At 37.6% G+C, this 7,932-nt stretch overlaps 1 pseudogene across 1 annotated transcript; it reads left to right on the top strand.

Annotated features, from left to right (window-relative positions):
- The first annotated feature begins 6,451 nt into the window (after window positions 1–6,451).
- Window positions 6,452–7,203, top strand: LOC308424090 (large ribosomal subunit protein uL29m-like; annotated as a pseudogene). The gene has a single exon. The product of its transcript is annotated as a large ribosomal subunit protein uL29m-like (transcript).
- The last annotated feature ends 729 nt before the right edge of the window (window positions 7,204–7,932 follow it).

Consider the following 7,932-nt stretch of genomic DNA (forward strand, 5'->3'; position numbering starts at 1 on the left):
GCAGATGCTAGCATGGACGTGGAGGAAGAGGAATACTTCTTCACTGTTGGTGGGGTTGTAAGCTGGTACAGCCACTCTGGAAATCAGTCTGTCAGTTCCTCAGAAAATTGGACATAGTACTACCTGAAAATCTAGCTATCCCACTTCTGGGCATATACCCCAAATAGGATCCAACATATAATAAGAACACTTGCTCCACCATGTTCATTGCAGTCTTATTTATAATAGCCAGAAGCTGGAAAGAACCCAGATGTTTTTCAGTAATGAAATGGATAAAGGAATGGTGGTACATTTACACAATGGAGCACTACTCAGCCGTTAGAAACAATAACTTTATGAAATTCTTAGGCAAATGGATGAAACTAGAGAATATCATTTGAGTGAGGTAACCCAGTCACAAATGAACACACATGATGTGCAGTCAGTGATCATTGGATATTAGCCCTAGAAAGCTCTGAATCCTCAAGAAACAACTCTCAGACCATATCAAGTTCCAAAAGAAGGAAGGCCAAAATGTGGAAGCCTCAGTCCTCCTTAGGGGGGAAAATGGTGAAAAAAATTAGTATTCGACATATATCATTATGTAACAAATTTTGTGAACTATAATAATACATTATAAAATAAATAAATTTAAAAAGCTAGCCACATAGCAGTTTAATCACCTTGATTATTCTTACATTTACATGAAAGCTTGCTCCTATGAATGGCCTATGCTTAAAACTATATAGAAATCTTGTTATTTTTTATCACACTGCAGTGTCCACAAAAGCTCCCACTATACTCATGTCCATACACACATGTGCACACAGACCTATAACATTTTACACATGTGCCTTTGGTATTTTAGTCAAATCAGTCATTGATTGGTTATTTCCAATGAATTCATGACATCATTGACTTTGTCTGTTTTGCAGGAAGGAGAGATTGTAGATCAAAGTCTTTCTCATGCTTTCTGAGTATATATCTCTCTTTGCATTGCTTGCAAAGCACCTTTCCCTAACAAGGACACTGGAACATATGAGTCAATGTTCTTGGAGGCACCAGCTTGACTTCTTCATATACATTGAGTTCTATATGAGATATTAGACCTATAAAATCTTTAATGTTCATAGCAATTTAATGCCAATCAATATCACCTGGATTTAGCTGGTCCTTGGGATCCTCCATCTTGCCACGACCTTCAGCCTCCTTCTTCTGACCTCCTCTGACCTCTCAGCCCTCTCCATTTCTCTCACTCCCCCAGTCTCTGGCTTTTATTTTACTAATTAAAATGGGAAGGTTTAGTTGGGATCATGTGACTAGGCAGCCCTTCTTGGGGAAGTGGAATTAACATTAAAATACAAACACCTTCAGGGCAATCTACATTTCCTTCTTTTTGTCCAGGTAAAAAGCCTTTCCCCCCCTCAACTATAAGATGAATATATAACTATTACCATTTTACAATTTATAATGTATTAGACAGCCTTAACTTCTAGCCTACCAATTTTGTCTATTAAATAAAGCACCCTTTTATCTATCTTGAAAGAGAATAATTTTATATCTGACTTATATTTCAGTTTTAGATTGTATGTCGTCTGAAAATCACCTTTTGAGATTGATATTAACTTCCTTAATGCCAAATAGGTGGTCTGGCTAAGAGGCTTTTAGTCTTCAACAACATCAGAAATCTCAGAATGACCAGTATCACCTGATAATGAGAAGCACAAAACACAGCTTCCAAAACTAGCCAATATACAGAGACTGCTGCTGATCACTAGGACAGTCCCACATCTCTCAAAACACTGGAGCATCAGTCTTCAGCCTTCTGGCCCAGGATCATATCTGACAGACCTTTTTAATGAAGAAATCTGAAGGAGTGATAATTTTGGCTTGGCAAAGATTATCAGTTGACAATTCTGCAAAAGTGTCCCTTTCTTCTGACCTCCAAAAGTATTGCAATTCTTTCCAGGTGGCTGTATCGCCCCAACTAGAGCAACTCTATAGATGCTCAATTTCTTCTTAGAATCTAAGAAGGGATGCTGTCAGGAGCAGACAGGTCTCTAGTCCAATGATCTTTAATTTAAAAATGTGTACAAATATCATCTTCTGTGGACTTCTGACGCCTTTGAAGATTATCTCATCTCCGAATTGCTAAGTCTTGACAGTATACTCTTGGCTATCTTAAATTGAAATTGTCTTTTTAAAAGGCATTCTTTTAATGATCCAGAACCATGAGCTTTTTATCTAGCCCTCAAGTAGATTGTTTAACCAACTAAACACAGTGCTTCAACTTTAAATCTGTATCATATCAACCTTTAGTACTGTAAAGATTATAACTTTAACTTTGTATCAATTAGAAAGATTCTTACCAATGAAGATATGACTTTAGCTTATCAAAATAGGATTATGACTGTATAATCAATTCTGGCTAGTTTCTCCCTGTATGATTATGACCATTTCTAAATTTTTTATAATAACTACTTTTCAATAACCACTTTCACCCCCCCATCCCAGTCCAGGGAGTTGGGCAACGACTCATCTTAGGCTTTTTCAAGCTGAATATATGGGTGTTGAGAATTTTAAAAGGGGGAGGGAAATGATGAATCTGGACAGGCCTCAAGAGGGAAAGCCAAACTGTTGGTTACTGTAGTCTCTGATGTCTAGAATCAGGCCAGTTCAGCATTCTGATGACATGCATTATCATAGTTGTACATTCTGAAACTCATAAAAACTCAACAGAAAATATTTTAGTATCAATAAATATTTTGTTTGATCTTTTTAAATTTAGTTTTTCAGGTGGTCTACCTCTATCAGATCTAATCCAAATAACTGTGGAAGGCACATAAAACCAAATCACACTTTTTTAAAACGCAAAGACAAACCTTTTTCCCAAAATAGCGTGTCCTTTAGTTGGCAACTAATGTATCTTGCATCTTGTATTTTCTCCCACAGAAACAATATTAACACAAAACTCAACATCATATCTATTTTGAAACAATGTAAATAATTAAGATAATTATTATGAAGTCACGCTAGCCTGCATCCGATGAGCCACGTGGCCTTAATGGGATAATTCACAAAACAACTACTATCACTTACAAATCAATAAGTAAGCAATGTGTAAACCAAGACTATATTTTCATCTGTCTAGCTCTCAATCTCGAGTATCAGATCTTTAATTAATAATAGTTCCCTAATATATTTCTATATATATATTCTCTGTGACACAGGTCTCTATCAATGAGAAACTTTAACCTGCAAAAATCACAACTCTCTCTCTCTCTCTCTCTCTCTCTCTCTCTCTCTCTCTCTCTCTCTCTCTCTCTCTCTCTCATGGAGTCAGTGACCAATTTTCTTCATCTAATTTTGAACCAATATTTTATACATTTACTAAAGAGTTCTATAAATCTAGGACCTTAGCCCAAAGTATTTTGATATGTCTTCTCTCTCAGTCTGGAAAATCAGATCTTCATTATTAATACCGACCTTAATATCTGTCTGTATTCACTCTTCTGGTGTAGAGACACATCTTAGTTCTGAACCGCTGGTGAAAATTCCCATGTGATTCAGGTAAATTCTATACTCTATTCTTCTAACTAGAAAAACAAACTTGATTTGTATCTTAATCATTTATACCATCTTAAAACAAACAAATAACCTTTTTAATGTTTGAAAATAATTTTTTAATGTATCAAATAGTTTCTAATCTCTTTTTCTCTCTTTGTATCTCTCTTTTTATCTCTCTCCATCTCTCTCTTTATCTTTCCCTCTCCTTTTTCTATCTCTCTCTTTCATTTTCTCTCTCTTTTTTTCTCTATATCTGTGTGTACCTGGGTCATCTGCTTTTTTGTCACAGGACACTACAGCCTGTCAGCAAAGGCTGTCTCTTGAAGTTTCCCGCGCCGAGACACCACGTAACTCAAAATGGTGCTTGCCCCCTCCTCAGAAAGTAAACACCTTTTCCAATTCTGAACCAAATTTAATGAATTTACTTAACAATTCTGTAAATCTAGGACCTTAGGCCAAAGTATTTCGGTCTGTCTTCTCTCTCAGTCTGGAGAATCAGAGCTTCATTATTAATACCTAACTTAATATCCATCTGCCAATGAGAAACCTTAACCTGCAAAAATCACCACTCTCTCTTGGAGTCAGTGACTAATTTTTTCTATATCTTTCTCTCTCTTTTTCTTTATCTCTGTGTGTACCTGGGTCACCTGCTTTTTTGCCACAAGACACTACAACCTGTCAGAAAAGCCTGTCTCTTTAAGGTTCCCGCGCCGAGACACCACGTAACTCAAAATGGCATTTGCCCCCTCTTACTCAGAAAATAAACACCTTTTAACTAAGTCTTAGGCTGATAGCTATAAACCTTTTAGTCGATTCTTGCTAAACACTTTGCTGTGACACCTGTTGCAGTAAATATTTAAAAAATAAAATATCGGTTTATCTCTTCTTTATCGGCCCTGAGTTCTCACTCCTCAGGCCAGACCCTGATACGGAACCATGCTCACCTCTGGCGCCCTCTCTGAGCAGCCACCAGTCCAACTTGTCCGGGAACCTCCCTTCCCTGGCTGTTTTCCACCACCTGTTCTCTGCCTTTGCCCCGAGTGTTTCTCTACCCCCAAAGCCCACATAAATACAACTCTACAGCTCGATAGCTTATCATATGGGTTTATATATTCAATTCTCAATCCACAAACCCTCTACACAAGATTGCATCAAATAGACAAAGATACTAACTGCCCTTCTATATGAAATATTAAACCTATAAAATCCTTAAAGTTCATAACTATTTAATGCAAATAAATATCATCTGGGTCTAGCTGGTCCGTGGGAACCTCAATCTTGCCACAACTTTCACCCTCCATCCTCTGACTTCCTTTGACCTCTCAGCCCTTTGCACCTCCCTTGCCCTGCCCAGTCACTGGGTATCCTTTATTTTACTAATTAAAATGGGAAGGTCCATTTTGAGTCATGTGACTAGGCAGCCCTTCTTAGGGAAGTGGAATTAACATTAAAATACAGTTTCAGGACAGTCTACCAATCAGTATGGTGATTTCTCAGAAAATTTACAATAGTTCTACCTAAGAACCCAGCTTTACCACTCCTGAGCATATACTCAAAAGATGATCCAACATGTAACAAGGATACATGCTCCACTATGTTCATAGCGGCGTCATTTATAACAGCCAGAAGCTGGAAACAACCTAGATGTCCCTCAATAGAAGAACGGATACAGAAAATGTGGTACATTTACACCACATAGTACTACTCAGGGGGCTTGTCGAGGGGAATCTGGAAAGGGGGATAACATTTGTAATGTAAATAAAGAAAATAAAAAATGCATCTGAGAAAATGGCTTGTATTTCTATAAGTAATTTCAGTTGAATTACTAATCACCATTATGTTTGATCTATTCCCATATGCAGACTCGGTGACATTTATTTATTTATTTATTTATTTATTTATTTATTTATTTATCTATCTATTTATCTTTGCATCAGTCTAATGTGGGAAAGAACAAAACTCACCACAATGATAACAAGTAGCCCTGCCATCTGAACTGTGATTTAAGGACAGACCCCCAGGTCATGGCTTGTGTTTCTGAGCTCTCACCTCCATGCTGAGCTGGAATCCATTTTAACCTGTCACAATCATCACATCAGGTTTGAACCTCAGAAGTCTCCTGAGAATCCCAGGTCTCATTACGATCTGGAAAAGAGTTGATTTCCTAGCTGTAATCTCTAAAGAGATTTGGGTAATATTTGAGTCTCCTTTCCCCAGCCTATGCAGATGTGCACGTGTGTACAAGGAGAATTATAGGGAACAATTAGGAAACAAAGTATGAGCAAATGGCCAAAGAGTACAATGTGGATTGTAGTTCTCTTTCTAGTTTTCTTTCTTTTTGAGAAGAATCTAGACTGTTTCTCTCCCCACCTCTCTCTTTATGCACACATACATACATATATATATATATATATATATATATATATATATATATATATATAAAGATATATGTTTATATATACATATATCTATATCTATATCTATATCTATATCTATCTATCTATCTATCTATATATATATATATATATATATATATATATATCTCCCTCTCTCTTTTTCACCTAACCTTTCCTGTAGTAAATAATATTGTGCCTTAACCTACTATCATTTTAATTCATTTTCTATGACTGAGTAATGTAGCTCCTGTAACTTTTCTTCAAGTTTTATAATGTGTCTCCCACAGCTTCTCTATGAATCATTATCATTTGCCTTACTGCATTTTCTTTTCACTTTTTTTTTTGTTTCTAACCACCTATTAAACTCAATTTTTATATCCTAACTTGCCCTCATTTTTTTCAGGCATTTGCTAATTTTTGTTGCCTGCACATAATTTTGTTTTTGTCCTCTTTGAGTTCATTTCCATGGTTTAAAAACTTTGGTCCCAGGCCCAGTCTACTTTAGAAACATGACTGCGACCAGTCTAGTGGGTATTTGTAGAAAAGCCTCAGCATTCCTGAAGGCTGCTTGTTCCCTAGTAAATCCCAAGGCCCCTGCTCACTCTGGGCCTTCTCTTAGTTTGCTGCATAAGAACACACAACATGTTACATCCTTTCTCCAATGTAAACTATTTCAAACCCCCATGCTGAGGAAAGGACTAGAAGAATGTTTTGATGACCCAAAGAACTGGGGAGAAGAAAAAGTCAAATCTGGAGCATCATAGACCAGCCAGCAGCAGAGGAACAAAAGTAACAAAGACTTACATAAGCTTTGGTGTGTCCTTCTGAAGGAAAGAAGCATGCTTCTAACTCTAGAGCAGGAGGCCAAGTGACAGAGATTGCCAATGCCAAGTCCAGAGCAGTTAGAAAAGGTTGTTGACTCCATGGATGCCTTACATAAAGTTGTCCATGAGAGGGAAGATGCTTTAAGACTTCTTCAGACTGATCAAGAAAAACAAATTCCTGGTGCTTGGAGAAGGGACATATTTGGAAGAGTCATCTGGCATAAACTGAAGCCATGGCCTATACCCTGGTACCTAAATAAGAGATACAGCAGGAGGTAGTACTTTACAATACCTTACGTGGATCACTTTGTCAGACTGAGAATTGAGAAACATGCCCACACTGAAGCAAGAAAGAGAAATTTACAGGAAAAGAAAGAAAAATTCTCCAGGAAAAATTCCCACATGTCTCTCAAGACTGGAAATCAAGTACTGTCTAAGATGAGGCCCAGAAGTTCAGTTCCATTGTTCTTAAAGCCTGTGTTCTGATGTGACTATCTGTTAAGAAGCTTATAAAGAAATGTTCTTTTCAAGTGACATCATTTATTCTAGATAACAGGGCATCTTCATTAGCTTCACAAATAGTGGTCCTTCTACAAAAACCAAGCAGAGTTCAGGTTCAGTTCTCAATGAGCAGGTTCTGACATCTAAGCAGCTTTATGTCACCAGATATCTGTTTATAAATGTAATGATGTAATGCTGGTTGCTAGAGCAATGCTAACAGCAAAGTCAACTTGGAAATGCTCTGTCCTCACCAGTAGTGTTAAAGTGGAGGTGGGGGAGGGGGAGGGGGAGGGTGCTGAAGGGAAGGCTCAGTGTTTAAGAGTACTTGTTGCTCTTCCAGAGAAACCAGCACAAAAACAGAAGTTCATAACCATCTGTAACTCCAGGTCATGGGGAACCAATGCCCTCCTCTGGTGCAGATGCCAGGCACTAGCTGGTGTGGTGCAGGTGACATACCCACGCCTGGTTTTGTCAGCATGAAAGGAATGTGGATACTGGTAGTAAAATGGTGATTGTTTTTCCTGGAAAAGCAATTTGTAACTGGAAAAGTAGGACTGACTGCGGCAAGTCACAACAGACAAATCCAAACCCTTCCAGGACAGTAGTGATTTATTTAGTTTGTAGGCCTAACGTAAAAAGCATAGGCAGTAACTTTTACTAGTCAC

The sequence above is a fragment of the Micromys minutus genome (assembly GCF_963924665.1).
Source record: "Micromys minutus genome assembly, chromosome: 9".
Lineage (NCBI taxonomy): Eukaryota > Metazoa > Chordata > Mammalia > Rodentia > Muridae > Micromys > Micromys minutus.